The sequence below is a fragment of the Heterocephalus glaber genome, unplaced genomic scaffold (assembly GCF_053883595.1).
Source record: "Heterocephalus glaber isolate CG9 unplaced genomic scaffold, H.glaber_assembly_v1.0 deba00001561, whole genome shotgun sequence".
Lineage (NCBI taxonomy): Eukaryota > Metazoa > Chordata > Mammalia > Rodentia > Bathyergidae > Heterocephalus > Heterocephalus glaber.
Window position 1 is genome coordinate 528557 of NW_028258349.1, and position 19587 is coordinate 548143.

A 19587-nucleotide genomic window follows, 5' to 3' on the forward strand; every position below is an offset into this window, starting at 1 on the left:
TTCCTCTGCTATTAAGCAGGTTCAGCCTGATAAACACCATACAAATGGTGTTTATATAAGTGATAAATGCCATATAAATTTAAAATTAATATCCAAGTGGATTAGTCCTAGGATAATTCATTAAGATCAGTTCTACGTATATACCTTTTGCATATGTACTTAAGTAACATTAATGATACCTTACATTTTTAGTGAGTGCACTAGGTGTCCTTTTCATATATGACTTTATTTAATTCTCCCAACTGCATAAAGTTATTTTTATTCCCATTATTGACTTGAAAAGCCAAAAGCAAGTTATATAAGAAAATGCAAACAGTTTTCTCAGGAGCATATATTTTTTTAAACTGATTTTTAAACTGTATTTATTTATTTTTTGGTTTTTTGAGACAGGGTCTCATATGTAGCCCAGGCGGGCTCAGGAACATATATTTAGGAAAACTTGAACTGAGTAGCTAAAGTTAGAAGCTCTGTTCTTAGCTCCTCTGCTCCGTTCCCTAATCTTATAGCACACTGATGAGAGCCTGTGTTAATTTTTATAAACTCTGGAATAGACTTGTCCACCTAAAATAAGGCAAATAAAAGGAGATTCTCCAAAGAATACTGATATTTATCTGGGCATGGGAAAGCACTGCAGTGGAAACGTGTGCTGAAGTAGACAGTGGGCATATTCAAAAAGGTTGAGCCAAGGGGAAATTTTTAAAGGTAAAAATGATTACATCAGATAGTTTAAAAGCGTAGTCCTTGGACACAGTGAGTAGTACTAAGAATGGCGTGAGTTTCAGGTTGACCAGGCCATTGCTGGGTAGATGTCCTTGTGGAAATACTTTTTGTAGAAGTTTTCATTGGCTTTGTGCAAGCTTGAGGTTCTAGTAGTCTTTTATGATAGTACCAGGCACTTATATGCAAGAATCTTTCTTCCTTATCTCCTGGCATTATTTACTCTTGTTAGGGTTGGCACAAGCAACTCCATTTTGATTTTGGTAACTTTCACATTTCTTCCTGAAATTCCTTTCTATCTTCTACAGATTGTATCCCTGAATCCTTCTAACAAGAGCTGTATCTCTATAACTTCTACTCTCAACCACTTCCCTATGAAACATACAAAATAGCTGTGTGTAGAGGCATACACCTGTAATCCCAGCACTTGGGAGGCTGAGGCAGGAGGATTTTTGCAGGAGATAGAGGCTAGCCTGAGCTCCATAGTGAGTTCAAAGCCAGCCTGAACTGCTTAGACTCTGACTTTAAAAACCAAAACACACACACACACACACCACACACACACACACACACACACACACACACACACTACAGAGATGTGAAGGACTAAGTACTTCTTCAGGCAGGATTTAGACTGGATTCCTTGATAATGATCTAGTCTCTTGCATTGTTGCTATGTTTCCCTCTGTAATCCTCTGGGTGCAATGGCATTCTCACAGGGATATTCCTAGGCCTTCAAAGATACCTTATGTATGTATTCTCTCACTTTTAACCCTTTTCCATGTTTTGAGAGCCCAAGGTCTGACCCATCCTGTTTCTCTAGGACCTACTTTCACTACAAAGGGGAAGAATAAAGTGCTGGACTCTCTTAGTTTCCTCCTTTGTCTTACACATATACCTTCTGCCATTTGTTCATTGCTATTTCTTCTATTCATCAACTAGGGCTCCTGTGAAGATTTTCTTCTGGAATTAATGTTACCTAAATCCTAGCACATTTAACATATTTATTCCACACTGAAGATTAATTTCCATAAGAAAACCACTATTTGTTGTATGTAGGGAATTTATAATCATAGCATTAATATAACTGATTTATCTTCTTAAGAATGAGCCAGACTATCTTTTACTAGGTGAACATTGCTAACCTGATTGACAAGGAATTATTTGTCTCAACTCATTGTTTTTCCTTTAACCACAGCAAGGGTATGGTAGTGTGGGGGATGAGGACATTTATTTCACTCCTGTTGTGTTTTCATTTTAGGCTTAGAGATAGAAAGCAGAGTGGTAAACTACACAGGTGCGTGGCTATGTTGAGTAAAAATTAAAACTAAAATTCTAATGTCCGAATAACTCAGTCTTGGCAGATATTGCAAAAAATTTATATGGATTGTAGTATAGTGGCCAACAGAAGTTCATTGAGTACTTGTATGTATGAGACATTATGATTTCAGAAGTTAGGACAGATTTTTTTTTTTTTCATTAAATTCTTTTATTGGTACATTGTAGGTACATAACACACTTACATTTCTCATTGGGAATTGTGCCTTTACATAATGCATCTTGGTTCTTATTTTTTCCCCATTCCTAGCCCTCCCTTCATCCCCTCCACCCTTCCCTATTGACAAAGACTTTATTTACATTTTTTCCATTTCTCATCATTTTTCCTTTCCCTTCTTTCCTTTCCCCTGCCCCTCCCACTACCCCTACCCCTTTGGACCATTTCTTCCTATTTTGCATTATCGATTATTCATTCTAATCAATGGTACATTTTAGGTATAAAATATAATGACATTCATCATCGGAAATTTGCACCTTTACATAGTCTCTTGGTTCTTATTTTTCACCCTTGCCCAGCCCTCCCTTCAACCCCTCCATTACTATTTACAAAGATTTTGTTCCTATTTTTCCATTTGCTCATATTAATTCCATTCCCTTCTATCCATTCCCCCATCCCTCCCACTTCCTTCCCCTTTGCCCCTTTTCTTGCTATTTCACATTACCTATTATACATTTTAGTCCTTATTTACACTTTCAGTTTCTCACACCAGAGAAACTATTCAGTATTTATACATGTGTGTCCTATTTATTTCACTTAAGAGTATCGCCTCAATGTGCATCCACTTAGCTATAAATGTCTCTAATTTCTCATTTTGATGGCTGAGTAGTACTCCATTTTATAAAACAACCACTTTTTCTTGATCCAGTCTCCAGTTGATGGGCATTTGGGCTGTTTCCAAGTTTTAGCTATCACAAACTGTGCTGCTATGAATGTGGGCGCACATATATCACTGTGGTATGATTCTTTTAATTCTTTGGGGAAGATCCCCAGCAGTGGAATAGGGGGGTCAAATGGGACTTCCAGTCCTAGTTCTTTGAGGTATCTCCATACTGATTTCCACAGTGGTTGCACCAGTCTACAGTCCCACCAGCAGTGGAGCAGGCTTCCTCTTTCCCCACAGCCCCGCCAGCATTTGTTATTGGTTGATTTCATGATCGCAGCCATTCTTTCTGGAGTGAGGTGGAATCTCAGCGTTGTTTTCATTTGCATCTCTTGAATGACTAGTGATGTTGAACATTTTTTCATGTATTTATTTGCTATTTCTACTTCTTTGCCTCAGAAATGTCTGTTCATTTCAGATGCCCATTTTTGGATTGGGTCTTTAAATTTGGGAGGTCTGATCTTTTTAAGTTCTTTATAGATTCAAGACAGTAGACCTTTGTCTGAGGAAGAGCAGGTGAAGATTTTTTCCCACATTGTGGGTTGTCTCTTCACACTGCTGGTGGTTTCTCTTGCTGTGAAGAAGCCTTTTAATAAGAAGAGATCCCACTTGTTGATTGTTTGTGCTAGTTCATGGCGAACTGAGGTTTTGTTCATAAAATCTTTTCCTACACCGATGTCTTCAAGGGTTCTACCTAACCTCTGTTGCAACTGGTTCGGAGTTTCTATTTTAATATTTAGATTTTTAATCCATTTTGATTTTAGTTTAGTGCATGGTGAGAGATATAGGTCTAGTTTCAATCTTTGGCAAGTTGAAGCCCAATTTTTCCAGCACCATTTATTAAAGAGGCTATCTTTCCTCCAGAGAGGGTGTTTGGCTCCTTTATCGAAGATGAGATGGCTGAGTGTGCCTGGTGTTGTTTCTGCATCGTCTAATCTGTTCTACTGGTCCTCAGGTCTGTTTCTTTGCCAGTACCATTCTGTTTTTATCATAGTAGCTTTGTAGTATAGTTTCAGGTTGGGGATTGTGATACCCCCTGCCATATCTCTGGTACCTAGAATTGCTTTTGCTATTCTGGGTCTCTTCTTGTTCCAAATGAATTTTTGGATTGTTTTCTCAAGGTCCCTGAAGTATGCTACTGGGATCTCAATTGGAATTGCATTAAATCTATATAGCAGTTTTGGAAGTATGGCCATTTTCATTATGTTAATCCTTCCTACCCAGGAGCAGGGGATGTCTGTCCATTTTCTGAAATCATCTTCAATCTCTCTTTTCAGAGTGCTATAGTTTTCAGAGAAGAGGTCTTTGATTTCTTTTCTTAGGTTGATTCCTAGGTATTTCAGTTTTTTGGATGCTATTGTGAAAGGAATTATTTGTCCTATTTCTCTCTCAGTGAGTCTGTCATTTGTGTAGAGGAAAGCTATTGATTTTTGTATGGTGACCTTGTAACCAGCTACTTGACTGAATTTGGTTATTAAGTCTAGAAGGCTTTTGGTGGAGTTCTTGGGGTCTTCTATATAGAGTATCATGTCATCTGCAAAAAATGACAATTTGACTTCTTCATTTCCTATCTTTATTCCTTTTATTTTTTTCTCTTGTCTAATTGCTGTGGCTAATGTTTCCAGAACTGTACTGAACAAGAGTGGTGATAGTGGACATCCTTGTCTTGTTCCTGATTTGAGTGTGAAGGATTTCAGTTTTTGACCATTTAGTATGATATTGGCTGTTGGTTTTTCATAGATGGCTTCTATCAGTTTGAGGTAGAGACCATCTATTCCAATTTTTTGTAGGGTTTTTATCATAAATGCATGTTGGATTTTGTCAAATGCTTTTTCTGCATCTATGGAGATAATGATATGGTTTTTGTCCTTGGGTCTATTGATATAGTGAATTACACTGATTGATTTGCGTATGTTGAACCATCCCTGCATCCCTGGGATGAATCCCACTTGATCAGGGTGTATGATCTTCTTGATGATCTTCTGCATTCTGTTTGCCAGTATCTTATTAAGCATTTTTGCATCTGTATTCATTAGTGCGATTGACCTATAGTTCTCCTTTTTGGTTGGGTCTTTCTCTGCTTTGGGGATCAAGGTGATGCTTGCTTCCAGGAATGAATTTGGGAGTATTGCTTCCCTTTCAATTTCATTGAAGAGTTTAAACAGTAGTGGCAGCAGTTCCTCTCTAAATGTCTTGTAGAATTCAGCAGTGAAACCATCAGGGCCCGGGCTTTTCTTAGTTGATATGTTTTTAATTACATTTTTAATTTCATTGGTTGATATTGGGTTGTTCAGAATTTTTAGGTTGTCTTCGTTCAACTTTGGTAATTCATATGTATCTAGGAATCTATCCCTTTCTTCTGTGTGTTTCCATCTTATTGGCATATAGGTTCTGGAAGTAGGTATTGATGATCCTCTGGATTTCTGCTGGGTCTGTTGTAATTTCACCCTTTTCATTCCTAATTGCATGGATTTGGGCCTTTTCTTTCCTTTTTCTGACAAGGTTGGCTAAGGATTTGTCAATTTTGTTGATTCTTTCAAAGAACCAACTCTTGGCTTCATTGATTTTTTGTATTGTTCTCTTAGGCTCCATTGCATTGATTTCTCCTCTGATCTTTATAATTTCCTCCCTTGTATAAGCTTTGGGGTTGTCCTGCTCTTCTTTTTCTAGAAGCTTGAGGTCCAGCATCAGGTTGTTTAATTGGGCTCGTTCTGTTTTCCTAATATGCGTATTCACTGCTATGAATTTCCCTCCTAAGACTGCTTTCATTGTGTCCCATAGATTCTGATATGTTGTATTGTCATTGTCATTTAATTGAAGGAACTGTCTGATTTCTTGTTTAATTTCCTCTGTGACCCTTTGGTTATTCAGAAGTGTGTTGTTCAATTTCCACATGTTTTTGAAATTTTTTGAGTTTCTTTTGCTATGGATCTCCAATTTCATCATACTATGGTCTGATAATATACAGGGGAGAACTTCAGTTCCTTTGCACTTACTTAAACATGTTCTATGTGTGAGTATGTGGCCTCTTTTGGAGAATGACCCATGTGCAGCTGACAAGAATGTGTATTCTGATTTTGTGGGGTGCAAGACTCTGTAAACATCTGTTAAATTCATTTGTTCAAGAGTTCGATTGAGTTCTAGTATTTCATTACTTATTTTTAGTCTAGTTGATCTATCTATTTGTGACAGTGAGGTGTTGAGGTCCCCCACTACAATTGTATTAGTGCATATATGACTTTCCATGCCTGTTAGTATTTGTTTTATATAGTTGGGCACAGTAGTGTTTGGTGCCTAGATATTTATGATTGTCATCTCTTCCTCTTGGATTTTTCCCTTTACAAGGATGTAGTGTCCTTCTTTGTCTCTTTTAATCAGTGTTGGTTTGAAATCTACTTGATCTGCAAAGAGGATAGCTACTCCTGCTTTTGTTCGGGTTCCCGTCACAAGGAGTATTGTTTTCCACCCTTTAACTTTCAGTCTGTGAGTTTCCTTTTGAATTGAGTGTGTTTCTTGTATGCAGCATATTGTTGGATTTTGCTTCTTGACCCATTCTGCCAGTCTATTTCTTTTGATTGGTGAATTGAGACCATTACCATTGATGGTTATATCTGAAACGTATTGACTTGTCATTGCCATGACTTTTTCTTTTTGTTGGGTTCTCCCCCTTTACATTTAATTTCTTGTCATGCCAGATGGGTTCATTCTGCTTTGCTTCCTGGGGTTGTGATCCTCAATGTCTGTTCCTAGGATATTGTGTAAAATTCTTTGGAGTGCTAGTTTGGTATTCACGAAGTTCCTAAGGTGCTCTTTGTCATGAAAGTATCTTATTTCTCCGTCCATTTTGAAAGATAGTTTTGCAGGGTACATCAATCTGGGTTGGAGGCTGTTTTCTTTTAGGGCTTGGAATATGTCCCTCCAAGCTCTTCTTGCCTTGATGGTTTGTGTTGAGAAGTCTGCTGTGATTCTGATGGGCTTTCCTTTGTATGTGATTTGTTTCTTTTCTCTGACTGCTTGGAGAACTTTGTTCTTCTGTTGAGTTTCTGGAATCTTGACAATTATATGCCTATGTGTAGATTTTTTTTTGATCAAGGCTATTTGGAGCCCTATATGCCTCACTTATCTGTATGTCAAGCTCTTTTCCCCTGCTTGGGAAGTTTTCTACCATTACTTCTGTGAAGAGATCTTTTATGTCATCTGCACTCTCTCCTGTTTCTTCATTGACTCCAATCAGTTTTATGTTATTTTTCTTTGCATCATCTAGCAGCTGCTGGATTGATTTCTCATGTTCCTTTATAATTTTGAAGCAATTTTTCTCTTCCTGGTCACTAATTGCAGTCTTATCTTCTATATCTGAAACTGTCCTCACATTGGCTCATTCTGCTGTGTAAACTTTCAATGGAGTTTTTCATCCCCTGGAAATCTATTTGCATCTGTTTTATGGATTCCATTTGTTTCCTGTGTTGTGATTCCATCATGTTCCTGAGTTCCTCTCTAGATTTATTAATCATGTCTGGCACTAGGGGCACAGTTTCTCCTGTTATCTGAGAAATTATTTCTGATTTCATTTTTTCCAGATCCCCTTTTGTTGCCAGTTCAGTGGGTCCAGGTGGTTGAGTATCAGAGTGTTCCATCTCATTTCCCTTTGGGGTTGCTGTAGGTGATCTGGGAGTCTGGTTTTGAGACTTATTTTTGTGTTTTCTCATTTCGACTGGGGGGCTGTGATGGCGCCTGCATGGGTTACCTCCTCTGAGCTGGGAGAGGTGGGACAGGGGCCCGGGGCAGCGGTAGGGATGGTGGCCCAAAAGCCCTTTCCTGTGGGCTGGGAGCAGCGGGGAGGATGGTGGCTGGGAAGCCCCCTCCTGTGGTCCAGGAGCAGTGGGATGGTGGCTCAGAAGCCCCTACCTCTGGGCCAGCAGCGGTGGGAGGGATGGTGGCCTGGAAGCCCCTTCCTCTGGGCCAGGAGTGGCGGGACAGAAGGTGGCCCCAAAGCCCTTTCCTCTGGGCTGGGAACAGCGGGAGGGATGGTGGCCCGGAAGCCCCTTCCTCTGGGCCTGGAGTGGCGGGACAGAAGGTGGCCCAGAAGCCCTTTCCTCTGGGCTGGGAGCAGTGGGAGGACTGGTGGCCAGGAAGCCCCTTCCTCTGGACCAGGAGCATGGGACAGCGCAGAGCCCCTACCTCTGGGCCGGGAGCAGTGGGACTCAGTACCGTGGTCTGGTGGTCCGGTGTCCTCTGCGTCTTTGTAGTGGGGAACCAGGTGGCTGTACAGAGGAGCAGGGGTTGGGGGGGGGTCCCGTTCATCGTTGCCGGGGCGCGGGTTGATTTGGGGTCTTCCGCGCAACTAGGGACCTCGGTAAGGCGTGTGCAGACCTTCCTGTCTGTAGCAGGCTCTAGGACAGATTATTTACCAGTGCAAAATATCTGTGAGAAACTACTTATATCTGCTTAAATCTAGATTCCTTAGTCTGGTAGTTCATTTTCACATTATTCCAATCCACTTTTCTTATCTAACATAATCATCTACTACATTTTTAAAACATCTCTTTTGTTATAGTTAAGTTGGTCTCCTTAAAATAACCCGAGCTCACGACACTGTCACCCTTGGTATGTTACTTCTATTCTTGTGTGATTTGCTTTTTTTGCCTTTAGTGTTCCCTGATTTTCTAACCTACCCAAATTCAGTTCAGCTACAACCTACTAATCCTTTACTACCTACTCTAGCTCATATAGATTTTTCTTTATTAGGTGTCTCATTATGTACACCTACTATCTATACCACATGATTATATACTATTTTACATTCTTTTAGAGTCTATGCAGGTAAATTTGGTTGTGTGAGTTAAATTTCAGTACCCCTACAGTCAAGAGCTTCCTTCTTACTTTCTACATAGCAGTGGTCTATGGACATGGTTCAACCTGTGAGCCTGTTTTGGGCCCACTTGAAGCTTTGTCAATTTAAAAGAGGAGAGTGAAGTTAGTTTTTTATAATGCTGAATTTATTTGATTTATGAATTAATTTAATATGTTTTGTATGTAAAGTAGAACATAAATTCAAGTTGCTATTTCTTTTTCAAGAAGGTTATGATAATAGATGGTGACTTTTGGAATGTTCCTATTTGTCAGAGTACAAGGTTGTCAGTCCTGTGTCTGTGCCTAACATTTCCTTGTCCTAGTTCAAATAATCTAAAAATCAGAGCATCACTAGCCAATAGTACTTGTTAGTTCTGCCAGTTACTACTCATTATTTTCTGGGGGAGGTTTCTGAACATTTTCAAGTTTCAACTTACTCCTCTATAAAATATGGTTAATAAGACTGTTGTGATGAAGGCTAAATGAAATAATAAATACAAATAGTGGCACAGTGAGGGTAATCAATAAATATTAGTTTATTCCTTTTCCTTCCTTTGAAATCCTGTTGTACTTCAGCAAGTAGTATAGAGTTTCTGGCTCTTTACTAAACATTGCTGTTGGCTGTAGATCTCATCATTGAATCAATTGTGTAATACTAAAGCTCTCTTGTTTTTCTTTTTTATTGCTGTTGAAGCTAAGGTCCTTATATGTCATCATTTTGTCATCTCATTTGCCATTAAGTTGTAGTACTCTCTTAACCCCCCAAGTTTTTGCTTCTCCCATTCTTGTCAACAAGGAATCAAATGGAAGGATCATTGGACTGGAAAACATTAAGCTATTGGTTTTCTAGTTAGTAAAATAAAGACTTTTTCTGGATGATTAGGTCCTTTCTGTGCTGTGGATGAGGGGAACAGTTTACATTTTTATTTTCAAAGTTGAAAAGGTTTCATTAAGTTCTCTACCTTTTTTCCCATATAGACTCCTAGAGTCATTTGAGAGAAAGCTGTTTCATCTCAGAGAAGGAAATAAATAAAAGATCTACTAGAATCATGTTTTACTGCACAGTGGCGTCTCTGTCTCAGAAAAAGCATAAGGGGAAAGGTAGAGAGAAACAGGAGATAGAGAAAATGATGACTAACTTGCAGAACTGGGATATGAAACTAGATGGGGGTCTGGCTGCCAGGTTAGCAATTTTTCTCAACTTCATGCACCAGCAGCATCTAAATCATTCAGGAAGCTACTTTAAAGTGGTAGTTTAAACTTCTCAAACCCAGAGAACCTGATTCAGTTGCCTTGCCAATTGGATCCAAGAATTTGTGTTTCAAAAATGTCAGCATCACACCCAGTTTTATAACAATCAGCAGATAGAGAGCAAAATAGAGAGCTAAGAGTAGGGAGGCCATGATCTGAGAAGCTCCACCATATCCAGCAGCTCTTTCTTTGCTTTAGCCTCATCCTTATAGGAGTTAAGTGTGAGGTGACTCCTCTTTATATGTGAATTTAGAATTGACAGGTTTGAAAATGGGAAATGGGAAAATGGGACATGATATGTTAGTTTGCTAGGGCTGCTGTAACAAGTATCACAGGTTAGGTAACCTAAATAACAGAAATTCATTGTCTCACAGTTCTAGAGTTAGATGCACGAGTACAAGGTATCAACAAGATTGATTTCTTCTGAGAGTTGTCAGATGGAATCTGTGCCATGCCTCTCTCTTAGCTTTTGATAATTTGCTGGCAATTTTTGTCATTACTTGGTAATAGATGGGCCACCTCAGTTTCTGTCTTCCACTTCACGTGGCATTCTGAGGTTGTAAATGTGTCTGTGATCAAATTTTTGCTTTTAGATTGTTCAAGATTTTTAAACCTTCTTGGTTCAATTTTCATAATTCGTATGTACCTAGGAATCTGTTTTTCTTCTCCATTTTCCATTTTTTGGCATATATGTTTGTGAAGTAGTTCCTAATAATTTTCCGGATTTTGGTGGGATCTGTTGTGATTTTGTTTTTCGTTTCTAATTGCATTGATTTGTGTCTTTTCTTTCCTTTTTTTGGTAACATTGGCTAAGGGTTTTTCTATTTTGTTTATTCTTTCAAAGAACCAGCTCTTCAATTCATTGTTGTTTTGTTTGAGTCTCCATTTCATTCATTTCTGCTCTGATCTTTATAATTTCTTTCCTTCTACAAACTCTGTATTTGGATTATCCTTGTTCTTCTAAGACCTTGAGATATATCATTAGGTTATTTATTGCTTCTGTTTTTCTGATGTGAGCATTCATAACTATAAACTTCCCTCATAGGAGTCTTTTTATTTTGTTGCATAAGTTTTGGTGTGTTGTGCTGGCATTATTATTTAATTCTAGGAGCTGTCTTATTTCTTCCTTAATTTCCTGTGACCCATTGATTATTCAAGAATGTGTTGTTTAATTTTCATATGTTTGCAAAGTTTCTGTAGTTTCTTATGGTGTTGATTTCTAGTTTTATTGCACTGTGATCTGATAATATGCATGGTAAAATTTTTATTCTTCTGCATTTACTAGGCATGCTTTATTAGCTGGGATGTCATCTATGTTGGAGAGAGTACTATGTGCTGGCAAAAAGAATGTGTATTTTGTGGTCTATTAAGTCCATTTGTTCAAAGGTTTGGTTCAACTTTGATATTTTTTTGTTGATTTTTTTTTTCTTTTTGCTTAGTTGATCTGTCTATTTGTGATAGTAGGTTATTGAGGTCCCCCAATATAATTGTATTGATTTTATCTTTTTTTTCCTGTCTATTAGTGTTTATTTTGTGAAGTTGGTTATACTGTGGTTTGATACATGTATGTTTATAATTGTAATCTCTTCCTGTTGAATGGTTCCATTAACCAATATGTAATGTTTTTCCTTGCCCCTCTTGAGCAGCTTTAGCTTGGAATCTACTTTTCTTAAAATAGTACAGCAACTTCCCACTTGTTTTCAGATTCCCATTCCATGGAATATTGTTTTCCAACCCTTGGGTTTTAGTTTATGAATTTCTTCTTGTGTTAAATGTTTCCTGTATGCAGCATATCCATGCATTTTGTTTCTTAATTCATTCTGCTAATCTATGTCTTTTGAGTGGCAAATAGAGTCCATTAACATTGATAATTATATTTGATAGGTATTGACTTATTTTGTCATTTTATTATTTTTCTTTTGCTGTTTTAATTTCTTTCCCTTTTTATTTAATTGCTAGCCCTAACTAAAACATTCATTGTATTGGACCTTTTGTTGTTTGTTTTATTGTCTCCTTCTAGAATAGTTTTGAGAATTCTTTGGAGCATTGGTTTGGTGGTTGTGAAGTTCTTTAGGCTGTCTTTAATCATGAAAGTATCTTGTTTCTCCATCAATTTTGAAAAATAATTTTGCAGGATGTATCAGTCTAGGTTGGAAATGGTTTTAGAGTTTGAAACACTTCATTCCAAACTCTTCTTGCTTTTAAGTTTTATGTTGAGAAGTCCATTGTAATTCTGATGGGTTTTCCTGTATAGGTGATGTGTTGCTTTTCTCTAGCACCTTTAAGATTCTGTTGTTGGATTTTTAATATTTTATTTATTATGTGGTGTGGATTGGTTTTTTTCTGATCATGGCTATTCAGGGTTCAACATGCCTCACTTACGTGTGTGTTAAATTCTTTTTCCATGTCGGAAAAGTTTTCTGTTTGTTTTGGGTTTTTTTTTTGGTACGGGGGATCAAACTCGGGTCCCTGCGCTTGCGCGGCAGGCGGCAAAACCACTGAGCTAAATCCCTGGGCCAAAATTATCTGTTATTACTTTTATAAATGATTTTTTATGCCTTTTGTGCTGTCTTCCAATTTTTCATTAATTCCAATTACTCTTATATTAGTCTTCTTTGAGTCATCTAGCAGCTGCTGTATCCATTTTTCGTATTTTCTTACTGTTTTTAAGGTATCTGTCTTTAATTGATCATTTGACTGTACCCCTGTCCTCTAGACTCTTCACATTGGATGCTTCTGCTGCTCTTCCAATGGTATTTTTAATCACCTGGCTTTGTGTTTGAAACTTTTTTTATGGACTCCCATTGTTTAATCACCTGGCTTTGTGTTTGAAACTTTTTTATGGACTCCCATTGTTTTCTATGCTGGGCATTTATGTTTAGCTCCACAAGATTTTTATTAGTGTCTTCTCTAGACTCACTGATCATTTGTTTCATTGGGGTCATTATCTGATTGGTTACATCTTCTTTAAATTCCCCAAGCGCCTTATTGAACAGTTTTACCTTCATTGATATCCTTTGAGACCTTTCTACTGTGTGGCTTATGGTTCCCTCCACGTTGATGCCCTCTGAACTGGTTTTGGGAGATTCAGGAGTTTTGGAAGGCATCTGATTACCTTGTCTTTTCATGTTTCTATTTTTTGTTTGATTGTTTGTTTTCTGTGCTCAGCTTTGCAGCTACTTTGGCCCTGTGCCAACTTCTTTGGGAGTCAGCCACAGTATTCTTTATGACCCAGATCATAAAGCAATCCAGATATCAGCATACAGAGAAAACCAAATAACAGCAAACATCTATGTCAATTTAGGCATAGTATTAAAGTCAGCAACAGCAGTAGTATCGAATATCAACTAGATACTGACAAATGCTAAGAATCACTAACGAACTCCCTATAACCGGAGAAAAGAGGTTTATGATTTTAGTGAAGATACTTAGGCCACCCAGACCTGTAGTAATTCAGACTACTTTGTGTTTATCGCCAAAATAACACCTACCCCCCACCCGCCATGCCAGCACCAATCAGCTTATCCTTGCCTTGCATGGAATTGCAGAATAGCCACCAAGCAAGAAAACAGTGAGATATAATCTTCTGTATGACACTCACCATCATCATGGTAATGACCAGCCAGGGCTGGTTCCATTTAGGTAATTCCAGTTAGGTCTTATTTTCAGGGAAACACAGTAATTTCTACTGAATGTAGGAAGTGGTGCCTAGGCCCACAGGGAGGGTGGTTTAGGTTGTGCAAAGCCAAGATCCCGTGGCAGTGTCCCAAATTTCTCCTTTTATAAGGACACTCACCAGTCATATAGGATTAAGCTACATCTTAATGACTGCATTTTAACTTGATTAGTTTTATAAATACCCTATATCCAGATATCACATTCTGAAGTTTGGGGGTTAGAATTTCAATGTATCTCTTTTAGAGGACACAATTTAACCCATCAAACATGGTTCACAGTATCATAAGCCAGAATTCTTTCAGGCAGGATCTATAAATAGCCTATGGGTTCAAGGGAGGACAAATGCATCATTCCCGCTCAGAGCAAAATATAATCAGTGGACTCATATCTCCTTTTTTAATAGAGTTCTAATTACTTATTAACATGCTGAGTAAATAGGGTTCATTTTCTTAGAAATAGCTCTAAAAAGCACTGTCTGGATATCTTCAGAGAACAAACAGAAAGTTAATTGAATTGGTGACCCTTCAGGTGTCTCATAGAGGAAAGTGAAGTTCATTCAACAGAAATAAATAAGGATTATCCTACTTTACCTGACTGGCAGTGTCTGTAAATTCTAAACCTGCGTGAAGGTATAAAGATAAAATTAAAACCATAGTAACAGTTTAGAAATCATTTAAAAATGTGCCCAATCCTCAAATAGCTGAGAATGTACTAGTATGCTAATTGTGAAAAATGTGTTCTAAGACGTATAGCCAGCTCTTAATGACCTTAGTGACAGAGTCCATATCAGTTCTAAAAGCAGTTATATACCAGCATTAGGAGAGCCCTCTAGAGCCATAGTTTTGTAGCATCCTGCACTGATGAGCTGAAGACTAGTGTCCCTACTTAGGAACAGCTGGCTGAGAGGATAGCTAAGTCATAGTGGAATACTCCAGACGATCATTGTAAATAGAGATGCCAACAAAAGGAAGATTTCCTTATTATTCTTTGTGATCTGTAGAATTTACAGGTCCGTGTTGTGTTAGTTACTTTTCTCTCATTGCTGAGACAAAATACTCAACACCCAAAGTTAGAGAGGGAAGGGGGGTTTATTTGGCTTACAGTTCATAGAAGTTTCAGTCCATAATTGGCTAGCTCCAAGACAGGGATGGCAAACAGGCATCGCTGAGGAGAAACAACATGGTGCACACAAGGTAGCAAAGGTAACAAGGGACCTTCACGATGTCTTTCTACCTTTTTTATCCCATCCAGACTACTGGGACTAGGGCAGTGCTAAACCACTCACTTATGTGTAGCGGTTTAATAATCACACATCCTTAATCCCAGCATCACACATTCTAGATTCAGCTACCTCTGACCAAATGAGGCTTTAAGGGGACATCCAGACTCAAACCGTAATACTCAAACCATTATGATTTTCTCTTGGAGCACAATAGAGCATGGTGAGAGAATTCTTAGGGCTCAAGAAGGAGTTCAGGGAAAGAGCATGTTTGTAAACATAGGAGAAGGTGCATGTTTCTGGTTTACATATTCTAAATACAGGAAACGCTCTACTACAGCCTGTATTTGTAAGGCTTTAAGGTGCCAAAATAAGGAATACTTGGACATCATGTTGTATGCCTTAAAATACACAGTAAAATTTATTGGAATAAAAAATACTTGAAAGAGCCAGTGATTTCAAGTGCTCCCTGTGGAAGTACATGCACAGTGGTTGGGGTGGGGCACAAGATCTCTAGAGTAATTTATGCAGGCATAGGGTTGAGAGAGGACCCCCACCTAGGAAAAATTTGGCACCAGGGCTGGAGAGAAACTGATTTTAGAAAAATCAAACACTTCTTCAAGAAAGTAAGGACTCTAACCTCACAGAGAGACCACCATTATCAACAGAAGCCACTGAGAATGCAAAGTCATTCCAAGCCTGGGTGATTCCAGAAATGCCTTGCACCTCCCTCTGGTATATGGATGTTTATGTAAGCTGATCTCTGATTCTCTTGGCTCTCTTCCTTGCCCCCATTTTTAGAGAAAAAAAGAGGGAGGGGAGGTATGGAAGAGCATGCCATGCTTTACCTTCTTTCCATCCTGTTTAAAACTGGAAAAGTCTTTTTTGATGATTAAACAGGACTAGAAAGTTATGGAATCTAATGCATTCTTGAAGAAAATGTGAGAAGTTTAAAATAGCACAGTTGGAAGCTATAATGAGAAGAAACCAAACAGATTAATGTTTATAATATTCTGCATAGTAAACATTCCTGGCCCAGGTGTGGTGGCACATGCCTGTTATCTCAGCATTCTTTGAGATTGAGGCAGTAAGATGGCAAATTGAAGGCAAGCCTGGGCAACTTAACAAGACCCTGTCTCAAAATAAAAAAAGGGCTGGCACAAAGCTCAGTGTGATTTTCCCCCTAGAATTGTACCTTACTTGTGTCTTTGTTTATGTAAATGTTAGGCCACAACAATTGATGAAAAATTTGTTCTCTGAGAATAGCACCTAGAGGAACAGTTATCCAAAGTGTTGTGTACCCTGTCAAAGTCCTAAATAACCACCATTGCTGAAATTGTATGTTTAGAGATAATGTCTCCTTGTTTTGACATTTTTCTTTCAAACTGAATTATCACCAATACCTGCCTTTATTAATTTCTTATCTTCAGCTTCATTTCCAGCCCTATTGCTGAGTATCTAAAATAGATTTGCAGGTAAAGAAAAGGTACTTATTCTGTTTCTTTTTTTTTTTTTAACCAACTGGGTTTGTAGTTTCCTTTCAAGTTTATTCCTGTGCGCGGCACAGTGTGAGTTGTTGTGTCTTAGGTTTATCCTCATTCTTTGTATTCAGGGTCAGTAAACTTGGTAATTGCACAGCTGTGACCCAGTAGGGTTCCTACAGACTTTAAGCAAATGTACGTGATTTTATTAGTCCCAAAAGACTGGACCTTGAGAAATTTGCTTGGGTAACATATTTGGCACTGCTTCTTTCTTTGTTTTTATTAACATTCTGAATTCCTGTTTCTGTGGCTCTCAAATTTATTTCCAATTAGATAAAGGTGACCTTCCTCATCTCCAAGCTGAGTCTCCCATGAGACTCATGTATCCAGTAGAGGCCAATCATGGTTGTCACTTCTTAACTGTTAGAGTACCTTCAGTATTAAAATAGCTGCTAGAAAATTAAGACTGCAACATGAAGGAACAGGCACATCACAATGTTTTTATCAAGTGATTTGGTTTAGGACCTGCTTATTGCTTGAGCACTGGGAGACAATTTGAATTCAAAGTAAGATGGAGAAACTGAGGGATGCTAAATTACAGAACCTAGAGTTAAGATCAGTGATATACAGGGTAGAAATATCTTCAGATCTATGGGGGGAAAATGAGATTAGGTTGCCTTAGAATTTAGCTCCCATTTGTTTGAGTGGCCTCTACATACAAAGAACATTTTGTCAACCAGATGAGACTAGGATGAGAATTGCAAGACCATTATCTTCCATTTTATTTTTTTACTCCAATCCTTATATCACCATGGAATTTGATAACATCAATCACTATAGGAATGAGTTACTGGAGGGATTCCTCCCACACCGTATGCTCACATTTTGTCTCTTTAGAAAAGGGAGAATTTTACCACCTACCTTGGGAAACATCAAAGTGAAACATGATTAATATAAAGGTAAATGAAGCCAGCATTGAAACCTATAAAGTTGGACGTAGGACCTAATATTCTGGAGTAAATTTTATAAAAGAAGCACATATGAATCATTTTAGGAAGGTTAATTTCTGCCACCTCTCAAAACTAATTATTCTAAAAATAATGTCAGAGTAAAATTTAACTAAACATTACAGGCACCACTGGCAGAAGTGTATTTCCTTATCTTTCAGGTAGGAAAGAATAACATCTACTTGGTCAAAATGATAGAGTAACAATTTTTACTCAAAGACATTTCTATTCAAACAAAAGAAAAACAAAAGTAAATAGTTGGATCAAATTATATACCTGTTTTTGAGTCTGGAGAGCGGCAGCTAGTGAAGATTTCTACATATTGGGCTCAAAGCCTCTTTTGCAGTTTGAATGTCTCCATGATATCTGAGTGGCCCACATAGTACAAGGCATGAAGGTTGTCTGCGTGTGAGTTGCCTTGGTGATTTCTCTGTGGTTTTAATCAAGTAGTCCAGCCTCAGCTTACAGGGCTTTGGGAACAAGGCAGGCTTCCTTCTTAGTTATTCCAAGTTAGAAGTGTGGGAAGAAACATGATGGGTCATTTGAAGAGTCTTAGCCAAATGTAAAAATTCAGGATTCAGCCCAGTTTACATGTATATAACAAAACATCAAAGACAGTGAACAGGAATGGAAGCTTATAACAGGGGAACTTTAGTTTTTTTCCTGACACGTAGTGTTTACCTCTATAATCACCCCCATTTCTAACAAAGATAGTTCACAAAATTTACAGTACTTTCCAATTCTCTGCCGGGGATGATTTCCAAAACTTAGTTGTTTCCTGAAAATTCATACAAGCAGGAACTGTCAGTCAGAATTTCTTCTACTCTACTGCATTTCCAAAACTTTGCCTTAAAAACTTTCAACTCTGCCTTCTCCCAAGTACTCAGAATGCATTTGGAGATTATTATTTGTCTAAAAACACACCTGTTAAATATAACCTCCAACCCAGTCTCTTCTTGGATGTAAATTTCTGTGGTATCTATTACTTGAAAAGGAAGTGAAAGTATTAGGGTCAGGGAAGATTCAAGAAATTATTTATGGGGTTTGGGGTTTGGTTTGGTTTGGATTTTGGTTTTTTGAGACAGGGTCTTGATATATTGTTCAGGCTGGCCTTGAACTCACTGTTTAGCCCAGGCTGGCCTCAAACTTGGGCAGTCCTCCTGCCTCGGTCTCCTGAGTGCTAGAAGTTATGTGTTTTTAAATTAATCTGATTTCTAAGGGAAAAGTAATGTATTATCTGATTTCATGTTTTAAATGATGCTATTAAGATGATTAGAAAATATTACAAGTTGATTTGGGAACTTGAAGTTACAATGATAGACTAAAAATTCTCCCTTCAGGAAATGCAATGAAAATAAACAAGCAAAAGTTTAGACTAAAACTCTACTTTTATTAAACTGAACAAAAGTCCGAAAAGAAGCCTTAAAACATAAAAGCAATCTACTCAGTTCTCAAACATTTGGAAAAACTAATGTGAAAGCTACTGTGCAGTGTAATGAGGCTCATGCAGAGTGGCTGTCCAGATACACCATCAGGACAGTTATCCAAAGGTGTAACTAGAGTGACTGAATATCCTGTTAATCTTGGTAATGTTAGAGGAGTCATATTAAAAAGATACATGATGTATTTTCCATCCAAAAGGCAGATGCAAGGAATTTGGTAGGTGGATCTTTGGCCCAAAAGGACTTATGAGAGTTTCTCAGGAACCTCATGCTGATAGCCTCCAACTGAACCATGTAATCCAGTGACATGGACCAAACAGGTCCATTTCAGAGACCAAGAGTGAATAACCGTTATTTTAGACATCTGTCAGTCTATAAATTTACTTAAAAAGTAAAGGACATGGTGCTGAAATCTCATCCATGATTATTTGTTAGAATCAGCAGGATCCAGGAGCATGAGTATTATGAAAGAAGTATAGGCTGCAGGGAGGCATGAAGAAAGAGAGGTAGAGGCTGGGAATATCTCTGTACAAAGTAGGTTCCATAGTCTGGGAGTATAGCTCAGTGGTACAATCCTTGCCTAGGATGTGCAAGTCCCTGGATTCAATCCCCAGCACCTCAAAAAACAAACAACAACATAACAAACCAGATTGTAGGACTATAAGGAGGGAAAGGCTGAAAGAAGTTCTCTTCTGACATTTTCCTTGACCTCAACTTCTATAT

General features: G+C 38.1%; 1 protein-coding gene and 1 pseudogene across 2 annotated transcripts in view; one reads left to right on the forward strand and one right to left on the reverse strand.

Annotated features, from left to right (window-relative positions):
- Nuf2 (NUF2 component of NDC80 kinetochore complex) overlaps positions 1-17842 on the reverse strand; it is a 62663-nt gene extending 44821 nt beyond the window's left edge. The window contains exon 1 of the mRNA XM_087190855.1: positions 17699-17842. The gene's annotated coding sequence lies outside the window, so the exon portion shown is untranslated. The remainder of the gene's footprint in view (positions 1-17698) is intronic.
- The window catches only part of LOC101714138 (eukaryotic translation initiation factor 2 subunit 3, X-linked pseudogene), a 40654-nt pseudogene that overhangs the window by 7901 nt on the left and 13166 nt on the right, over positions 1-19587 (forward strand). The window lies entirely within an intron of this gene.